Raw genomic sequence first — 20,721 nt, forward strand, 5'->3', positions numbered from 1 at the left:
TCTACCAGTTCTAACATGCTGGGTGCTATTCCCTGATGGCTGAGTTGCCTGGAACAGCACAAAATCAGTGTTTCCAATCACCTCAAGAAGAGGAAGTGGAAATAGAAGCCAAGGACTCCATATGGAGATCCTCTCATTTCCCCTCTCAGGTCGTTGAGCTGGACAAACTTTTGAAAGCACAATATCTTGTTCAAGAGCAAGAGGACAATTTCAGGCTGGGTCAAGCCTGTGCCCCCTGCTTTCTCCTTAAATATAAATGAGCAGTGTTTGTTTTTCCTGGATCATGCTTACTAGGCTCTAAAGAAAGGGCTGCCTTTTTCAACCATATCACTATATATTTTTTAAATGCTGTTCTTCTCTTGACCTGGCCCTGATGACATAAGCCAATGTGTTCCTGCACATTCAGCAGGTTATTTCTTAGAGGACACCAAGAATCAGCTCCCAACCACTCATCTTCCCCGGGGAATTCAAGTCACACAGCTGCAGCAGAGTTGAATGTCCAATGTCTTAGCTTTGTCAATGTCAAGGGTATGAAACACATTAATGTGCACCCAGCTGAGATCATTCATCCCCTCAATAAATGTTTATTGAGTGTCTACTGTGTGCCTGGCCCCAGGCTCGGTATAGGGATACCATGACAACAACAACAACAACAATGGAGGGAGCTCTTGTTGAACATTAACCACATGCCTGACATGCATTTAATCCTTTAATCCTCACAACCACCCTGGGAGACAGAGACTAGTATTTTTCAATTAGTATGCATAAAGAAACCAAGGCATAGAGAAGTAAAATAACTCACCCAAGGTCACACATCTAGGAAGTGGCAGAGCTGGGACTGAGGCCCGCAGTCTGACTTGAAAGGCAGTGTACTTAACTACCCGCCTCTAAAGTATCTAGTCATAACAGAGACAGATTTGCCCCTAAGTTGTCCACAGGCTCTTAGGTGAGATGGCCAAGTGTGTGGACAATGTTGAGGGAGTGGGATCAGTCTGCATGGAAGGCGTCGTGGAAGCTGATGGATGGGTACCATCCTACAGGGAGTGCAGAAACTGATGAGTGTGAGCCTTCCCTCTGAGGTCCTCTGGTTCAGTGCTTCACAAGATTTAATGTCCATGCGATCACTGGGGGATCTTGTTAAAATGCAGATTCTGACTCAGTAGATCTACTGTGGAACTTGAGAATCTGTATTTCTAAAAAAGATCTTCGTACCTTTCTAACAGCCAGTGATGTGAGGCTCTGGGGCAGGGGTGACCACTAGAACATTATATAATGAGGACAGCTAGCCTCTCCCTTTTGATGCCAAGCCTAGGTAATAATATCTTAGACAATGATGTCATGGCTGCTGTTATTACCACCACATATCTGCTATACCAGGCATGATGTTGGGGGATTACTAGTTGGCTAAACTCAGAGCTTACTGTGAGTCACTATTTTATGTGCTTCATAGACATTTAGCCCATCCAAGGATCCTAGGAGGGAGGTACTACTATTGTCAGCCCCATTTTACAGATGAAGAAAACAGAGGCTGAGGGATTAAGTGACTTAGTGACTTGCCCAAGGTCACACCACCAGTAGCAGAGCAGGGGTTTGAATTCTGCAGTCTTTGAAGCATGGATGCACAGGGCTCTTCTGGCGGTTTGCTCCTGGATCACATTTAATCTCCCATTTCCCTAAGAAAGATGCTCAGGGTGAGAGAGGTTACTTTGGCAGGGCCACTCAGTTGGTGAGGGACGAAGCCAGTCTTCAGACAGAGATGGGCCTGACCCCAAGTTCATTCTTTAAACAGCTCTACAGCAAAAGAGAAAATGGAATTTCTGCTCAGGCCCCAAGTCGTCACTTTGGGGCCATAACCAGAATTAAGGATCCATTTATGACAAAATAAGTTCACAGACCCATTAAGGATTTAGGCCACAATCTGGACCCCACATCCCTGAAGGGGGATTATGCCCCCTTCATCCTTTAGATTTTCCATTTCAAATACCACAAACAAGATTCTGTTGTCTCTGATCAGAACATGTCCATTTTCCTTCATCTATTTTGGGGGAAAAGAACAGGAATCATTCTAGGAACATCACCCTGCTGAAGACACCTGAGACTCAGGGACTGCCATAGTCTCTCCAGCCCCACCCCCTCACCGAGCCCCTGTCCAGCTTCCCAACCCAGCAGCCCCACAGGCCTTGGCTCCCTTCTGCCTCCTGGAAGGGAATAATGTTCCTTATTATTCTGCCTCCTCCTCCCCTCACCTCAGCCAACTGGCTATGGGAGAGCTGACCCCTCCCACTCACCGCTGGGCCTCTTGCACCAGCACTGCTGTCAGAGCGCTGATTGCTAATAAACGTGGTACAATTGTTGATTGGGAATAAGAAATAAAAGCACTCAAGCTGACCAGCCACTGTGTCAGGCCGTGTTTCAAGACTGTCATCTTGAAGCCAGTGGAACAGGAAAAATTGTTGTCCACTCAGACTGGCTGCCACATTGCCCACCCCGGCCCCCCAACCAGCATCTATCACCTCTTTTCAAAAGCATTTCTTCTTCCTGTGCCAGCCCCCCAAGCTCGCCTAGTGATGCTTGGACCCCACCCCCATCTCAGGGCATCCTAGGCAGGTTATACCTGTTGCCACCACAGCCACCACGGGCAAGTATGTGTGTGTTTGTCCACAGTGAGATATATGGGCCAGGGGTGGGGTGTGGGATCCTGGAATCACAGGTGTTGGAATACAGAGATGGGGGAGGGGAGAATATACCAACTCAGGCAGAGCAATGTCCAGCCACAGGTCAATCATCAGGAGTGTTCCAGAAACACTGGCAGGAGGCTGCTGACATCCAGACAGGCATCTACCATCAGGAGCTCAGTCCCTGTGCAACAAGCACTTGGCACAGTTCAGGATCAGGGCCTCAGGCAATTTGTTTCAAAGGGGCTCGGAGCAGAAGCCTCACTGTACAGCATAGTGGTAGGGGTGGTATTAACTATGGAAAGGAAACTAGTGTCTCCAGAGGAAACGATTGGGAACTATGGGAACATTTCAGCGGTTCTGGGTGAACTCTGGGCTCTACCTGATTAAACCAGAAGGTAGCCCAAGAGTGATGAGTGAGCATTGCCCCTCGTTCCAACCCCACACTCCCACTGGAGTAAAGAGGATCGGAGGCCTCTTAAATATTTCCTGCTTCAGCTCAGACCAGCCTGGGATCTTTGGGAGAGATGAGGACTGTACCTGTAGGTGAGGGGACCAGTGGGCTCATCTGTCAGGAGGGCCAGAGGGCAAAGGCAGACACACAGAGGGAAAAGACAACCCCCCAAATCATTCTTTCCTGTTTGGTTTTCAAGACCCATATTATTTCCTCATGGGTTCATTGCCTTATATTTGAGTAAAAATGGCCCCACTAATGTTTTTCAGATCTTTCTTTTAGAGATCGTATCATATGCCTGGTGATATGCAATATTCACTCTCCTTACAATGTGAGATTTTTTAACAAAGTCCTGGGATTCTTCCCCACTTGGCCAATTTGGGTCATGTGCCCATCTATTAATTAATAACTGGAAGAATGTGATGTGCAAATGTGAATAAGATCACATGATTAGTTTTAGCCAATGAGGGTCCACTCCTGAGGTAGGAGTGGGTTAAATACACACTAAAAGAACAAATGGGAGATGTGGGGTCCTTTTCAGAAGAGGGAAAGAAGAAAAAGATCCTGAGGAGGCAGCCGACAAAGGCCATGAAAACCTCCAGATATTAAAGATCTACCAAGTACCAACAAGAGCTCTGTGCTTTATGCAAACACTCTCATTGAATTATTAGCTTTAAAATAGACATTAGAGATGCTTTGCACAATGAATCTCAGCAAGTCAGCACTCCACTTCAGGGGGACCCACAAGAATCTTGGGGCGGGGGGTGGGCAGTGTGTAATATTTTCACATCTAAAAAAAAGAAGCACTGGGTTTTTAATGATTGGGAAACACTGGCCAATTACATCATGAGCAACCTTCTAAAATTTTGACATAGCAGTTTGGCATAGTGTCAAAGGGTTGGACCCTCTGAGAACAGACAGACGAGTCTGATGAATCACACAGTGTTACTTACCAGCTTTCTGGCTATGCTGTGAACTACATGTTAGTATCACCCCCCCAATTCATATGTTGAAGCCTAATCACCAATGTGATGGTTCAGAGGTTGGGGGCTTCAGGAGGTTAATAGGTGATGAAGATGAGTGGTTCAGTGCCCCTATGAAAGAGATATGAGGAAGATGACCTCTCTCCAAAGGAAGCACACAGCAAGGGCAGATCTCTGACTGTTATTACTATATGAGTGTTGAGAAATTGTGTCACAGGGGAATAAAGGGTAGAAAGCCACCAACACAGCCCAACACCCTCATTTTATAGATGAAAAAACTGTAGCCCTAATTGGTGAATGATGCACCAAAGGTGCTACAGTGGATGGATAGTTGAGTCAGAACAAGACATATTCCAACTCAAGACCTGCTCCTCCCATCAGGCAGCAGTCTTGTTCTTCGACCACACCCACCTCTATTTTCCTGCCACCAACCCAGCATTCTCTCTGCCCTTGTGGCAGTCCACTTTCCATGTGGAATATCTGCATAATTGGAGGCAGGGAGATAGATCTCATGACTTACTAGGAAAAGCATTCAGCGTTGACATCTGACCACCTTCTGTCTGTTTTCCTCTGCCAGGTTCCATTCCCAGCTCCCACTGATTGCTTTGAGCAGGAGGGAAACTGCTGAAGTGACACTCAGCTTCTGAAAGCGGCTGCAACAGCAACAGCAGACAAGGACTTGTCCTTTGCGTGCTGGGTGATCCTGTTACTAGGAGATGGCACTCCTTTAATAAGCATCCCTCTGTAGGTCTCCTTCTGATGGGTCTTTCAGATGCATGGAAAAAGTACCTTTAAGGACCTCTGTGTCTGCTCTCACCTCTCCATGACATGAACATGTACACACACACACCCACACACAACAGCTTCCCTGTATGATGTGACAAATGAGAACCTACCACGGGCCCCAGCATGGGTGAGAGGGCAGTCTTTCCAGTAGAGCAATAAGGAATGAATGGGGCAAGGGCAGCATCTTAGAGAGGTGGTAGTTTTCCTGTTTAGGCCTGGGTGGATAGTGAGAGCCAATGTCATGGAACTTGGATCCCTGAAATCAATGAAGCTGATGAGATCCCAGTATATCAGAGGCCAGGTGTCAACACCTAACCATCAGCACAAGATAAATGTAATTCCATTATGGGCAGCAAGGCTAGAATGGCAATTAGCGTTACTTGACCCATAGGCATCTATGCTGATGCCTAATATATCAAGGTGTTTTAAGGGGCAAGATAGATGGACAGACAACTAATGTATGCCTTATGAGTAGAAGGCTTATATCAGCCACTGCCATGAGGAAAAAAAAATCAAGTTTCTAACTCAGTTTCCAGATCTAAGTTAGTTCAAGGAGTCAAGACCTACTAATTAAAGGAAAGCCTGGGTCCCTTTGAGGAAGGATGGTGCAATGCTTTTGAACATGCAAATAAGAAATATATCCCTGATCCTTTCTCAAAGGATTTATGGCTGTTTGTTAGGGTAAGTGTGCACTGAGGAAAAGGGAAATACCCAGACCTTCAAATGACCATTTGGGTATGGAAACGGAGGTGAAACTAACACATGGTCTGAAACACTGACCCTCCAGTTAAAGTGGGGATGATGAGTAGGCAGGTGATCGATGGAGTTCCACTCTAAGTTTCTCTCCTAGAGATGGGTCCCAGATCCTGGACCCATCACATAATTATTTCCCCTGTTCCCAAGTGTATAATTGGAATAGATGTACTTAGCAGCTAAAAGAGCTCTCACATTGGTTCTCTGGCCTGTAAACTATTTTGGAAAGAAGGACAAAGTGGTAGCCCCTAAAACTTCTACACAATTCGCCCAGTAACAATAGTAAATCAGATGGCATCCTGCATCCTTGAAGGAATTGCAGAGATCAGTGCCACCACCAAAGACTTGAAGGCGTTTCCCTCTGTGATTCTATGACCCTCTACGGCTCACAGAAAAATCAAATGGATCATGGCAGATGAACGCAAACTACCATAAGCTTAACCAGGTGGTTGCCCCAATCACAGCTGCCATATGGTTTCCTTACTGAACAGATTGAAGCATTATCTAGCATTTGTATATGATTACTAATTTGTTGAGGGAATTATTCTGGATATTTATCAGTTTTGATGATCAGAAGGAAGGACACGAATGCATATTCACTTTGTGCTAGGACTATGTTGGCTCTCCCGCTGTCTGTCACAGCAGGAGAGTCACTGGGTCACTGAGTCCCTGACGTTTCTGCCTATAGAAGAAATAATATTTCTCCTGACACCCCACAAAACGCTAACCAACCTTACAAAGGGCAGCTTAAGAGTGCCTTCTCAGGCCCACACCATGCACTTTTTGCCTCCCACCCAGGGGTTCTCTCTTGATGCTGCAGCGTGGGATATGGTGGGAACATGCTCAGTACTCATGCATGCACAACCCAGAAGTGTGGCTGTTAATGCCCTGTGGGACCAACTTTTGACCAGTGGGTGACAAGATGATGTATAAATACTTTCTTCTTTCTATCCCTGAACACATGGTCCTAGGATGTCTTTCATATGGTTTATTGATGATCATAAAAGATCAACCCACTAGTCAACCATGGTGATGATCAACTTAGTGATACAAATTATATTGACTCTCTCTCCTCTGTTTCCCTTTCCTGTACCTAACTTCTGCTCTCTGGGACCATCTTCCTCAAGAAAGTACCCATACACATGAGCCTATGTGTCGAGCTCTGCTTTCTGGAAGACCAGACTGGGTCACCAACATCTCTGAAACAGATGAAGGAAACAGTGTTTTGTTCTCTGGCCTTGGTTCTCTTATTTTGGGGTGGAAGAATGGGAGTCCTGGAGTTGAGAGGTCTGATACCACTACAGAGTCCAAAGAGTGACCAGCTCACTCCAGCAGAGAGAACAAGTTTAGATAAAGTTACCACTCTTTAGGAGGGAGGAGACAGTTTTTATTCTGGATTATTTGTAATTAATTAATTAATTACAAAGAACACAGAGTACATATCAGCAGATTTGTGTGATTCACAGGTGGTCATCTCTATAGGGAAATTTTAGAGGTGAGTAGTCCCTTTAACTACTGGGACCTAAAGGTCCCATTTAGTAGTTTTCTTTCCTGAGTTAAGCAATGCCACTTTATGAGGCACACCTCTTTAGAGCAGACATCACCACCGAAAATGCCCAGTGGAGCCGGACAAGGAACTCAAATGAATGAAAAGGGTGAGTAGAGCTGGACATGTCTGCCACAGTCCCGGGAGTAGAAGCTCACCAACTCCAGCTAATGCTGCCATGTGGAAATATGGACCCAGTTGCCTGCTCTTTTGATTTTTCAGAAGAAATTGGAAGTCTAGACATTAACATGGAATCTCCAAATTTTTGAAGCTGGCAGCTAATTAGAAATTTTTGAGAACATCATTAAAACAAAGAAATGTATTCATGAGTCCGGTATAATCTCTTTGTTTTGAAAGATTTGATCTCAGAAATTTCCAACCTCTCTTTATTTCTTCACATCCAATCAGTTCCATCAAATTCCACATTGTTTGTTCAGAAGAGTTGATAGAGTATCTATCAGAAATAAAAGTCAGGCACCATCTTTCTGCCTTCTAGCGGCTACCAGTGATGGACAGAGTAGCACACAGACAAGTAAAGAGACAATCGCAAAAGAGTGTAATAAGAGCTGTACTGTAAATCAGACAGGCATTGCAGGCACACTGAGGAGAGGCACCCAAGCTAGTCCATGGAAGTCAGAGAAGGCTTCCTGGAGTGGTTGGCAGACACAGAGATCTAAAGGATGAGTAGAATGTGTTTGACTTAAACAGGCAGAGCTGATGGGGAAGAGCCTGTCCAAATCTGGTCTTTCTCCCTTCCCTCTTTCTCAGCCTTCATCTTGACCTTCATATCTTGCACTGGAGGTATCAAAGAAGCTTTCTCCTTGGTCCTTCCAATTCCAGTCATTCACCACCCTGCTGCAAAACTCACCTCTCTGAAAACACAAACATCTCCTTGTCACCCACATATGTTAATTTCCCTTAAGGTGTCCCCATTGCCCAAAGGAGAAGTTTCCAAATTTCATGATCAATGCACTACCAGTAAAAACTTTTTGAGAATGCAACTTCATCATAAATTTATTTATTTATTTATTTATTTACAAATTTATACCTGTAGTGTGCTTACGTATTGTGAAAATTTCTGACAACAAGCAAAAAATGTTCAAGGATAAAATGTGAAAGGTTGACAATTATAAAATATATTTTATATATGAAAATGTTGTACCACTGAATAAAATAATGAGAGAGAATGATGTCATTGTTCATTGCAAATGCTTCATTACTTTTAACATTCTTAGTTAAGTATGTTTTTGATAGAATCATTTTAAGGTCAAGTTGAGGGGATGTTTATCTTGTACATGGTTTTAGTGACTTGATAGGTTGAAAGGTGTTCCACAGGCATGGAGAGCAAAAGGAGAACAAGTACACTATTGGCTGTACTCTCTACATATCAGACGCATTTTCCAGTCCTATCTACCAATTACACAGAAGATGTTTGTGGGCACCTAGCCAGTAGATTTTCATATTCCACACATCAATCAGCTGTTTTTGCAAGCAAATCAAAAGGTGTGGCAATTTTACATTTTGAACAAATGGGTTCAAAGTCCTCCTGAATACTTTATTTAGGAGATTTTTAAAAAACATTCTAGAAAATTCTGTTTCTAAGTTATGAAACAGCATATATCTGACAGTTTTTGTGGTGACACACTGACAATATTTTAGGCAATAAGATCACATGATGGTGGAAACACTTCGAACATCCATTTCTTAACGTTCTTCCTTTCATGTAAACCTCTTTCAAAAACTAGTTTCTTGTTCATTGTTAAAAAATGTCACCTTTACTATGAAAGGGCAGAATACAGGTGTTTACTTTTTGAAAATATCTAATAACAACAGCTACCTGTCATCACCAGAAAGGTCAACTAATTTGGAAAGCTTGTTTGTTTTTTGAAGAAAATTATATCTCTCATTGTTAAGTTCAATGAGCAAGCACAAGACCCTCTGGGTGGCACAGGACCACTCCTCTTCTTGTTAAAAAATATCGAAAGATTCTACCACTTAAAATATTATACTCTCCCACCCATGTCAACTGCTACATGGCTCATAAAGCCGAAGGTGCTGAGGGGTTTGCCTTTGCAGCCAACACGGGGGCACTCCCACTCCTTCCTTGGGAGACCTCCTGCTCTCTGGAGACACCCACTGTCTGACGAATGAGTAAGTGAGGGTAAAAATGTCACCCCATTTATTAAATACTAGTTAAGCTTAATTTCTTAGTCATTTTCAAAATGAGAACTAAAAACAAAGAAAGGTTCTATTGTTTTCTCCCCACACCCCCATGGACATCTGGTAGCTTTGAAGACCACTGGCCTACAGAGCTCATGTCCTAACTATATGTTAGCTGACCTTCCTACTTCCCCCACCCTTCTCTCCCACGTTATGCTCTGTCCATGAAAACAATCACTAACATTTAACAAACATTTACTATGTACCAGGCACCGACTGATCCACAGCCTTTACAAGGATTAATTCATTCAATCTCCACCACCATCCTATGTGATAAATCATTTTCTCATCTCTTTTCACAGTTGACGAAACTGATGAACAAAGGGCTGAGCAACTAACCCAAGGTTTCAAAGGCATTAACTGGTTGAGGCAGGATCCAAACCCAGGCAGTTTGACCTCGGAGTCTACACTCCAGGCACTGTGCAGCAGCAGCTCCTCTAATACAGGGGTGTGCAAAGTTCTACACATTTGCCATGACCTTTAATTTTTCCAGGGCTTTGCTTGTACAATTTCTTTTGCCTGGGCCCATCCTTCAAGGTTTAAGGCTAATGGCAGAGCCTCCAATAGCTTTCTCTGATCCTGCAGAAAACACTCGTTGCTACTCTCTCTCTCTTCACTTGGGGTGGCTTCCTTGCTCACAGTGAAGGCCCTTTCTCTGGGAACTGATCCACACTACACAGGGAAGAAAACCTGAGCCACGCTGGACCCATCAGATTTCTTCACCTAGACTTTGGACTTTAACTGAGTGACAGGGAAACTGGGTAGAATGGAGCTGGGGTGGGGTGAGGGATCATTGGAAAAAAATCCACAAATTGCAGCACTCCACAGCAGAGTTCTCAAACTCCCTTTATTGGGTTTTCTAGAGCCATTCTGTCCTGTAAGCTTGGTGATCAGTATCTTCCGTGACTTCCAAAAGATATCCCAGTATCTTTCATTGACTCTACAGAATCATTTTCATTTTCTTCAATGAATAAAGTCAACTTACTCAACACACTGAGTTCCTATATCATTTCCCCACACCTCCATCATGGCATTTATCCATTTGCACTGTGGTCTTCTGCTTGTTTATGAGTCTCACTGCCCCCCACCCCCTACCCCAGCAGGCTGTGGGTGCCATAAGTGCACAGGCTGCTTTTGCATCTCTGGACTTTCAGTGCCCAGCACTGCATGTGACCCAGACTGGTGTCAGCCAGCGCCTACTGAATGAATGCATGGATGGGTGTGCTCCCCCAGGATAAGGCTAACATACCTGGGTGCTTCCCCTACCTGTGATCCATTCTCTGTTCACTGATATTCACAGCCAGAGCCTTGAAAACACTATCTCTGAAGAGAAAATCCAGGTTGGAATCATTAAAAGCATTAAAAAATGACCTTCACCTGCTGAAAGCATAATCCATTAATAATGTACCTTGTACTAGAGAGATAATGGGAGTCTCCCACAGGAGAATTAAAGAATGACAGGAATTTAGGGTCGATACTCCTTCCTCAAAATTGCTTTCTCCCCCGAGGTGCAAACAGCAGGGTACACACCAGCCCTCCTGAGTCTGACTTGTAGGAGGGGCTCCAGACAGAGGGAAGTACCAAAGTCAGAAAGAAGGTCCCTCCAGGACCTTCTTCCCACCGTCTTCTTTCCGACAGTCCTGCAACAGGCTCTGGCTTGTCCCACTTCTCTCTGACCAGGAGTCATGAAATGTCTGGTCTCTGCCTGTGGGCACTGATGCCAATTACTGACAGAAGCAAAGGTTGTGGGTGGCAGGAGGGTGTGGAGCCAACACTAGAGTTTGGGGTTGTACCCATGGGGACAGGGCCTGTACACAAGCCTCAGACACAGCTAAATCCCTGACTGTCCAAGGACTGAAGGAGGCTCTGTCACTCCTGACTCATGCAGTCACTGAGTCCCCAAGTTGGAAAGACCTTAAAGGTCATCTTATGCTTGAGCACCTTTTGTGACAGGAGATTTACTACCTCCTGAGGCAGACTGCTCCATCTTGGAGCGTGCTGACAGTTGGAAGGCTCTTCCTTACACTGGGCCCAGATTGAGCTCTTCTCTTCATCAGGCACCCATTCTAATCAGAGCACATCAAGGGCGCAGGAGAGGCCGCAGTGCACCCCAGGTGCAGACAATGAGAGGGAACATTGTCTACAGAGAATGGAAAACCAGTAATAAAACTGTCTAGAAGTCAATCTGCCTTTTATTATCACCATTCTCCACTCACCAGCAATCTAAACAGTGTTAAGTGCTAAAGTACTCCTTTTAGGGAAAAGCTTTCTTGTTGGTCAAGTTCTAAACAATTGTTACAGTTACTTGAGTTTTAATAAAAATGATATATATGCAATAAGCTTCCCTTTAGCATATTTTTTATTACTTACCCTTTAATAAATAGGTGTTCTACATGGAGAAGTCCCAGTTTCACAATTGGACCCTAACACATGCAAACTCAGCTGCACGCATTCATTTCAAGAGTAAATTTTAAAGTTTGGACTCACTCCAGCTTGCTCCAAGCACAGTTCATGTATCCCACCCCGAGGTACTGCAGATCCCTATACTGCACAGTAAATTTTTAGAAATAAGCACAGTAATGATAAGACAAAAAATAGAAAGTGAGTTACTTCAGTGATGGCATTCTATATGACCACTTGAAGTTTCATTTGCATTTAAAACTTAACACTGTGAAACAGTGAAAATTGCAAAGTGCAGTATTTTTTGTTCGGTAAGTGCAATTTTTTAGTTCATCTGTATTGAACTTGAAATAATATGCTTAATATTGAAATTCACCCTTCTCTTGTCATTGTTAATTGTTTTTAAACTAAACAGTTAGGAAAATAAGACTGTAATGGTATTATTTATTACTGTAACACACTGTAGATGTTTTTCTTTTCCTCAAAGGCTACAGCAACATAATAAAAATATTCGTAGATTACTGTTTTCTTTTCTTATTCTGTAGTATTTGTTGTATTTTTTACTGGCATATCTATAGCTTAAGACAAAAATTTTCACTGTCTGCTTTTCCTTTGTGATCAGTGTGATTATTTGTTTCAGTTTATGTTTATTGCAGAAAATAATTTTGTTGTATGGAGAAGAGGGTGGTAAAAAGTAATTCTCTCTGGCTGTCAGCTAGACAAGGCACTACCCTGATTCTACTCCCTGTCTCTGAGCACAGTCCCAGTGTTTGAATATCCCCATCACTTCCCTCTGAATTTTTCTAGGCTGATCATCCCAGGCCTCCCAGACATTTCTAATAAAAATAGTTTTGAATATTTCTGCCATCCCCACCATAAGGACTATTATTTATCAAACACTTTCTGAGTGCCAGGTAATGTATTTGATCTCATTTGACACTCACGACAACCATGTGAAGCAGATCTTGTTCTTCCCATTTTTATGGCTGAGAATATTGAGGCTCAAAGGGATGAATGAACTTGCCCAAGATCACACAGTTGGTGTGCAGGAGAGCTGAGCTGGAAAGTTATGTGCGTGTGACAGCAAAGCCAATCAACACGAAGGTACAGTGTGAAGAGAGTCACCTCCTTCATTCCAGAAGCTGTACTTGTATAAAGTCACCTCTGAACTCATTGGTTTCATGGGCAACCAGACCAGACAGAGTGGGTCCCATGAGGATGATGACTTGAGCCATGGAGGTTATATTTTATCAGGTCTGTAAGAAGAGGGAAGAGCTAACACTGAAATGGAAGAAGGTTCCTCTGTACAGTCTCAGTGAAGGGACAAAAATGCCCAAGTCCCAAGGAAAGGGTCATACACAAGTCCTCAACTGCAGACAAGTTCAGTGTCTGGAGAGCCCAGATGCCAGGGCCAAACCTGGGGGCAGAGGAGAGGTGACCAGAAAATAAGGATCAGAGCACCTCCTCTGCAGACAAGTCAGTATGGATAAGGGGGTCCTGGGAAAAGACTGGGCAGCTCTGGGAGAACAGACAGCCTCTTGCTGGGCTATGGGCAGCTGTTGGGCTTCCACCATGGGCTCAGAGGGCTTCCAATGACTTTGCCACCTCCCTCTACCCAGCCCCTCTGGGGAGGCCAAGAAGAATCAAACAGATGCCCTTCACTCCCTTAAAACCTCGCTTCTATACAAAATAGCTAAAAGCGTCTTTTCAAGGCCACTTCCTAGAGGACAAAAAGCTTTGGACAGCCTTCTAGGTGGATTCTTATCCCATTATCCCTGATGCAAGGTAGGCAGATGGTGGATCCCTTCCAAGCTGCTGGACAGACTCAGGCCTGAATCAGCTTGTTCTCTTGTCCTGGGCCTGGGTTGACCTCCAATCCTACCTTTGTCTTTTGACTCTGAGTCACCTCATCTTAAATATGAGCATTTGGCCTCACTGCAAGATCTGAAAAAAATTTTGTTCAAGGTCACTTTATTCAGTCCAGCCATAGATCCAGGTTGTTGAGATGCTTAGGGTCCCAAATAAGAGGTGTTCATACAGTTGATGGGGTACTGATATTCAGCTGGATTCTCCAGCTTCCAGCAATACTAAAATGTAAACAGACGCTGTCTCTTGGTGCAGAACTGCTTCCCACAGCCAGGAATGGGAAACCAGGTCCAATTTTTAGGAACAGGAACTAGCAGAACCAGCTAGAGGACAGGGTTCCTGATAACCAGTCTAGGAAGCAGAGAATTATAGGGGCTCCAGCCCTTCAAGAGTATTAGAGGGCTAGACATGTCTCCAGACAGAAGCCAGTTCTACACTTTGCTCCAGGAAGGAGGACACAAAAGGGGGAGTTCATGGGCAGGCAACCACGTGGTGATTCGTGCACAACCAGGCATCCACCTCCAGACCCATGGCTTAGGGCCATGACACTGGTCTAGACTTACACTAGTGGAGGTTGGGTTTCTAACATGCAAACCTGGGCAGGGGCTGGGGGCTGAGGCTAGGGGTGAGTGCCCTTGGGGATTCTGGCTGAGCAAGAAGAGGAAAGAATTGAGAGGTACGTGAACACTCCCAAGCACCCCTCAGTAAAGGAAATCAGCATCCCATCTACAGATCCTGGCATAATGGGTCAGCCAAGCTTGGACTTACCCAGCTGACATTGCATCCTGCTGGCGATATCCCTGCTGTTTCCTTTAGAGTAACTGTGAAGAAATAAGAGCAGGATGATAAACGCTGAATAACCATAGCCCTAGCGGGGGAGATAAGTTTCTCTTTCCTATCTCATGCTTCCTCCCTCTTTCCCTCTCTCTCTCTCTGAAGAAGCACTGCTCTTTGTCCTGACCTATGGGACGGTGGGTTAATTGGCTTATAAAGCTGCTGAATATGGAACAGAGCCCTAATGGAGATTTAATCAAAGGAGACAGTTGTGTCGAGTGAGGTGTAAAAGCCATTGAAGATGAATGGAGACAGATACAATTTTCCCCCCAGAGTTATTCAGAGCAATTTTAATAAAGTGCAAGTTTAACTATGGAATGGATTGTGTGACTAAGTGTCATTTTGCTGCAGGGCACAGCAGGGCAGGCGAGGGAAGGAGAACTTGGAAAGTCACTGCGAAAAGGTGAAGCCTCTCTCTGCTTCAGACAGTGGGTGTAGGACCCAAGTTCAATGCTCCCATCCAAGTCTACTTTTGCCCAATGGCCCATCTACAGGACTCACTTAAATGATGTTTTCTGTATCTTCTGCGGCTGTGGCCAGTGATCTCAGTGGTTAGAGCGGAAGACTCAATAGGCTCAGATCGTGGCTGTGATTTGAGGCCCATAGGCCCAACTATTTACTGGGCATCTCAGCCTGGATCTCTGCTTCTTCCCCTGCCAACCTCTCTACTCCTTCTTCAGTTCCCAGCCAAGCTGTCATTCTGTTTGCAAAGGCTTCCCTGGGTCCCTCAGATGTTCCTCCCTGCATTTCTCTAATGACCTGTATATCTTGAAATTCCATAATTACTTTTTTTTGTATGTGTCTACCATTCCCACTAAACTATGAGCTCCCTGAAGCATACATAGAAACACACACACACATACATATATATGACATTCATTTACTGGAATTATCTTAGACAAGCTATTGTGTAAATTGCTTCTTCGCTCAGCAATATGGTGTGGACACCTTTCCATATCAATGCATGTGGCTCTACAACAAGCTCTTTAATAGCTGTACTCTATTGCTCTCTGTGAATGTCACATAAATTATTGAACAAATCCTGTATCTTTTTCCACTATCAGAAACACTGAAAGGAGCATTCTCTTATATGTGTGGTTTTGAAATTTTTTCCAATTAACCCTTTGACAAATTCTTAGAAGAAACACTGTTGAGGTACAAATTTTGATACATATTTGCAAGCTGTCCTTCCACAAAGGAAAGAGGTGTGCTAAGGTACACTCCTACAAATGCTGTCTGAGAGTGTCTGTTTCCCTACACCCTTTGTATGCGTTGTCAATCATGTTCATTTTTGTCAATCTGATGGGTGAAACCTGATGTCTTGTTCTTGTTAAACTTGACAATTTAATCGTTTAAGAAAGGCTCCATCTAAAGAGATGATATAACTATATGTCTTGGCAGGGTCATGAGAAATCCCAAAAGCCTGTGTGGGGGAGAAAAATTTGATGAAGCTTTTCTTGGAGAAACCACCCCAAAAGAGAGAGCTGGCTCCTGAAAGAAGAGGCTAGCAGCCTACACCATTAAACCTGGGTGTAGTCAGATGTAGCCTGGTTCGTGTTCTCTCATACCCTAGGGGTCCAGGTGGAGTTTCTGGATGGCAGCGTGTTCTGGCATCTGATCAGCAGCTAAGTCATGAATCTGAGAGGGCCATCTGAGTAGTGTGGGGGCAGCAGATGCAATAGGCAGGTCAGAGAGATGGTGTGTCTTACATATAAAATATAAGGTTCATACAATGGAGATATAAGGAACCTAAACAATAGCCCTAGGGTAAAACTGGGAACCAGGAGCTGGACAAGGAGCAGTTAGACTCAAGGTGCAGGCTAGTGAGGCTGCAGTCAGATGTGCCCTGGGTACCCAGAGAGCTAAGCACTCCTGTGCACTACGTGCACCAGATGTAAAGGCAACTAATGATTTGCAGCCCTATTGACTAGTGGGAAAGGGGTTCCTGATGGCCTTCCAGGCTGGACAAGTTGGGGAGCTGTAGCAGATATGGACTGTATTCTTGACAAATGAATATACCAAGAAAAAAGCAAGGAGACACCTTCCCCAGAAAACATATAAATGATTGCTTCCAACAAGGTCCTTTTCCAGCCTGGATATGGGAGTAAGGGTGGGCACAGCTATGCTCTCCTCACAGATCAAAGCTGGGGAGTCTAGATTTGAAAAGGAATGAATTTGAGCTAATGCTCCTCCCACACATATTGGCACGAAGTTCAGGCCCTGTGCCCAGGTTATCAATGACTGGAGGAGACCTCAGTGAAATCCAAGTTGGGTGTGGAGCGGGGTTAGACCTGCAAGGCACCAAGGCCAGTCCAGGGGCTCTGGCCAAGCAGACTGATGCATGGGGTTGGATACAGAAGGTGACTCCAAACTAGATCCATGAATCAAATCAAATAAAGCCCAAGCATGCCTTATATCTGAGAGGCAAATGTAGGATTTGGAAATTAAAGTCAAAAAGTCAAGAGCTGACAGAGCAATCAACTTGAAAATCGACCTGAGTGTGAGAGCATGTGTAAATGAGCATGTGCGTGGATGAGTGTGTGGGTGTGTGTGTGAGTGTGTGAGTGCCTGGCTGCCTGCAAGAGCACTTGGGGGCAGGGAGCCCAGGCTCTCCTGGCAAAGTCGCTGCTGATACCAAACCCAGCACTTGTGGCTGGGCAGATTTGGAGCGGGAACCATTTTGTGGAATTTGTGACATCTTCCTCAGGAAGAAGATGCCAGAGTGGCTGCACCTTGGTGCCCAGACTTACCTCTGTGATCTCCATGCCTTCCAGGCTAGACCACACACCCCACTGCTGTCGAGAGCCTGGGTCCAGGGGGCTGAGGTACTTGCCATGGAGGGGGCTGTAGCCTCCCCCACCCCAGCAAAATATGTAAAGAACTCATACAACTCAACACCAGGAAGACAAGCAATCCAATTTAAAAAATGGGCAAAGGATTTGAACAGACACTTCTCCAAGGAAGACATACAGAGGGCCCATAGACATATGAAAAAATGTTCAATATCACTAGCCCTCAGAGAGATGCAAATTAAAACCATAATGAGATATCATCTTACTCCTGTCAGAATAGCTATTATTAATAAATCAACAAACAACAAGTGCTGACGAGGATGGGGAAAAAAGGGAACCCTAGTGCACTATTGGTGGAAATACAGACTGGTGCAGCCACTGTGGAAAACAGTATGGAATTTCCTCAAAAAATTAAAAATGGAAGTGCCTTTTGACCCAGTGATTCCACTGCTGGGAATGTACCCTAAGAATCTCGAAATACCAATTCAAAAGAACCTATGCACCCCTATGTTCATAGCAGAGCTATATATAATAGCCATGTGTTGGAAACAGCCTAAGTGACCATCGGTAGATGAGTGGATTAAAAAACTGTGGTACATTTACACAATGGAATACTACACAGCAGAAAGAAAGAAGGAACTCCTACCCTTTGTGACAGCGTGGATGGAACTGGAGACTATTATGGTAAGTGAAATAAGCCAGTCAATGAAAGACAAATACAATATGATCTCACTTACAAGAGGAATCTAATGAACAAAATAAAGTAACAAGCAAAATAGAACAAGACACATGGAAATGGGGAACAGACTGACAGCTGTCAGAGGAAAGGGGGGTGCAGGGAAATGGTGGAAAGAAAGGGAAAAGACTAGTTAAAGAAAATGTATGAATGATCCATGGACATGAACAATGGAGTGGGGATGGACTGTGGGAGCAGGAGGATGGGGTGGGCAGAGGAGGGGAAAAGGGGAAAAATTGGGACTACTGTAATAGAATAAACAAGAATAAAAAATAAATTTTAAAAAGTCAAGAGATGAATAAATTAAAGATGCAGAACAAGAAGCAAGAAACAATTAGTGAGTTGATGCCAGTGGGTTAAGAACTTTGACGTCAACAAGACTGTGATGACCAGAGTACCTTGTTAAATGTCCTATGGGATTAGGGAGTGTGGGCTGGCCTAAGTGAAAGGCCCAGATTCAGGCAGATGTTTGCTGCCATTCTTATCATCAGTTGCTGGGACTGTGCATTGGTCATCAGCTCTTGATATAATGGGAGACGGTGATCAGTAACTTCATTGACTGTAGTATCATCTACAGTGTTACCAGCTCTCCCCTTTGCTGTAGATGTTAAAGCCTCCATGGGTCTGTTGGGATGTCAATGTTCTCACCTGTGCTGGGAAAAGACAGTGAGGATGCTTTCCAAGAGAGGTTTCTATCCTACTGACTTTGTGTGCAGAAGTGGATAGAATAATCACAGTATTGCCAGATACTGGAATCTCCAAGACCTGCCTTCCAAAGCGCAGCTGTTCTAGCTCAACAGCAAGGCCTGGGCTTTCAAATAGAAAACAAAGAGCCACCCTCACTCCAGGAACACCAACTCACCTCCCACCTAGGATCCTGCTCCATTTGAATTGAGAAGGGCCTGTCCCACAGATTCTGCATCTTGCTCTTGCCCCCAGTAGCCCCTTTATTTTATGTTCAAATAGATATTGAATCCAGTTTAATAAAAACTCCTCAAAACTTCATAAATAAAAAACTTAATAAAAACTTTTATAAGACTCCTCAAATGTTCTTTCTGTCCAACTTAGCATCAAAACTAGTCACGCAGCTTTTCACCACCCCTATCTAACCATTGGCCACCAACTAAACTGAGAGGCAGCATAGCACAATGGTTAAAGGAATGGAGCCTCAGCTGAGCTACCTGAGTTCACGCCCTGGCTCTGCCACTAACCAGCTAGGTGATGTTGGACAAGGCATCTTCCCAATCTTTTGCTGCATGCCTCTGTGCTTCAGTCCTATGATCTGAAGATATGGGCAATGGTAGCAGTATCTCCTGGGTTTGTAAAGAATGGGTGTATTTAAAGCCCTTTAGACAGTATCTCACACACAATAAGTGCGATATAACTGTTAGCATCAGCCATTATTATTGTTTATTCACATCACCTGGCCAAGAATTATGACCCAGATTAGGTGAGTAGGAAAAGCAAGAGACATGTGGGTTATATCTCAGTTATTTATTTTGATGAAAAATAATTTATTCACTTTTATGTAGTAATAATGGTAATAGCTGTGAGCCGCTGAGTGCCTACCAGGTGCAAAGCACTGTACAATCCCATTTAATCCTCGTAGCAGTCATATGAAATCCATGTTATCACCCCCACTTGACAGATATGGAAAATGAGGCTCAGAAAGTTAACTCACTGGCCTGAGGTCACATAGCCATGAGCAGAGGAACTCAGATTTCACTCCATGTCTGGCTGACTCTGAACTTGTACTCACGTTTTTTTCTTTCAAGTAATAGTTCAAAAGTAAATGAGAAGAGTCCTGGTAAAAAGTTAACTCCAGTCTATGATTATTTAGACATTGAGGTAGCTTCTATTCTTTGTTCATAATTGTCTCTTCCCTCTCTGACCTAGTTTCCCCCTAGGTAGCCCCACTTCCCTTCTTTCTGCCCCTTTGACTGAAGGCTAAGGCATATGACTTGCTTTACCCATTGGTCTACCAGTAGGTTCGGCTTAACCCACATCCGAACAGAACCTTTCAATGGGCTTTCTGGTTTACCTCTTTCTCCTTTGAGGTTCTGCCCTCTGCTGTGAAAATAGTGTGCTGCTGATGGGGGATGCATCTTCAGCCAGAGTCCCAGAATAAGAGGATCTGAGCCCAGCCCAGCAGAACCCAAGAACCCCACATAGTTGCTGCTGACCAGCAGCCCTCACATAATGTGAGCAGGAAATAAATATTTGCTCGTGTAAGCCACTGAGATTTGGCAGGAGGGAGTGGAGGTTGTTGCCACAGCAAAAGCTGTCTAATACAGACACAGTCCCAGGGGTAGGAGGATAGACCAGGCAAAGGAAAGGATAATCCAAGCTTGCTGCTTTGCAATTTACTAATCCATTTGGTCGTAAAGATGGGCTTTACACTATCCTGCTGCATTTTTGCACATAACGGGTGATTTAAATATGTTCTCTAAATTAAAATCAAAATAATGAAGCCACAGAGGACTCAGGGGTATGAGGAAGAGAGGAGAAAAGCAGCCAAGATCTTTTGAATTTCTCTTCCATGATGGGAAAACACGGTGGGTGGCTCCAGCAGACGCAGAAAACAAGCCCAAGTTCAAACCGTTTTCCATGGAGAAGAGCAAGTCCACAGATAGGGCTTTCCTGCAGGGAGACTGGAAGGAGAAGGCAGGAGAGCCT

This window comes from Desmodus rotundus, chromosome 3 (assembly GCF_022682495.2).
Source record: "Desmodus rotundus isolate HL8 chromosome 3, HLdesRot8A.1, whole genome shotgun sequence".
Taxonomy (NCBI): Eukaryota; Metazoa; Chordata; class Mammalia; order Chiroptera; family Phyllostomidae; genus Desmodus; species Desmodus rotundus.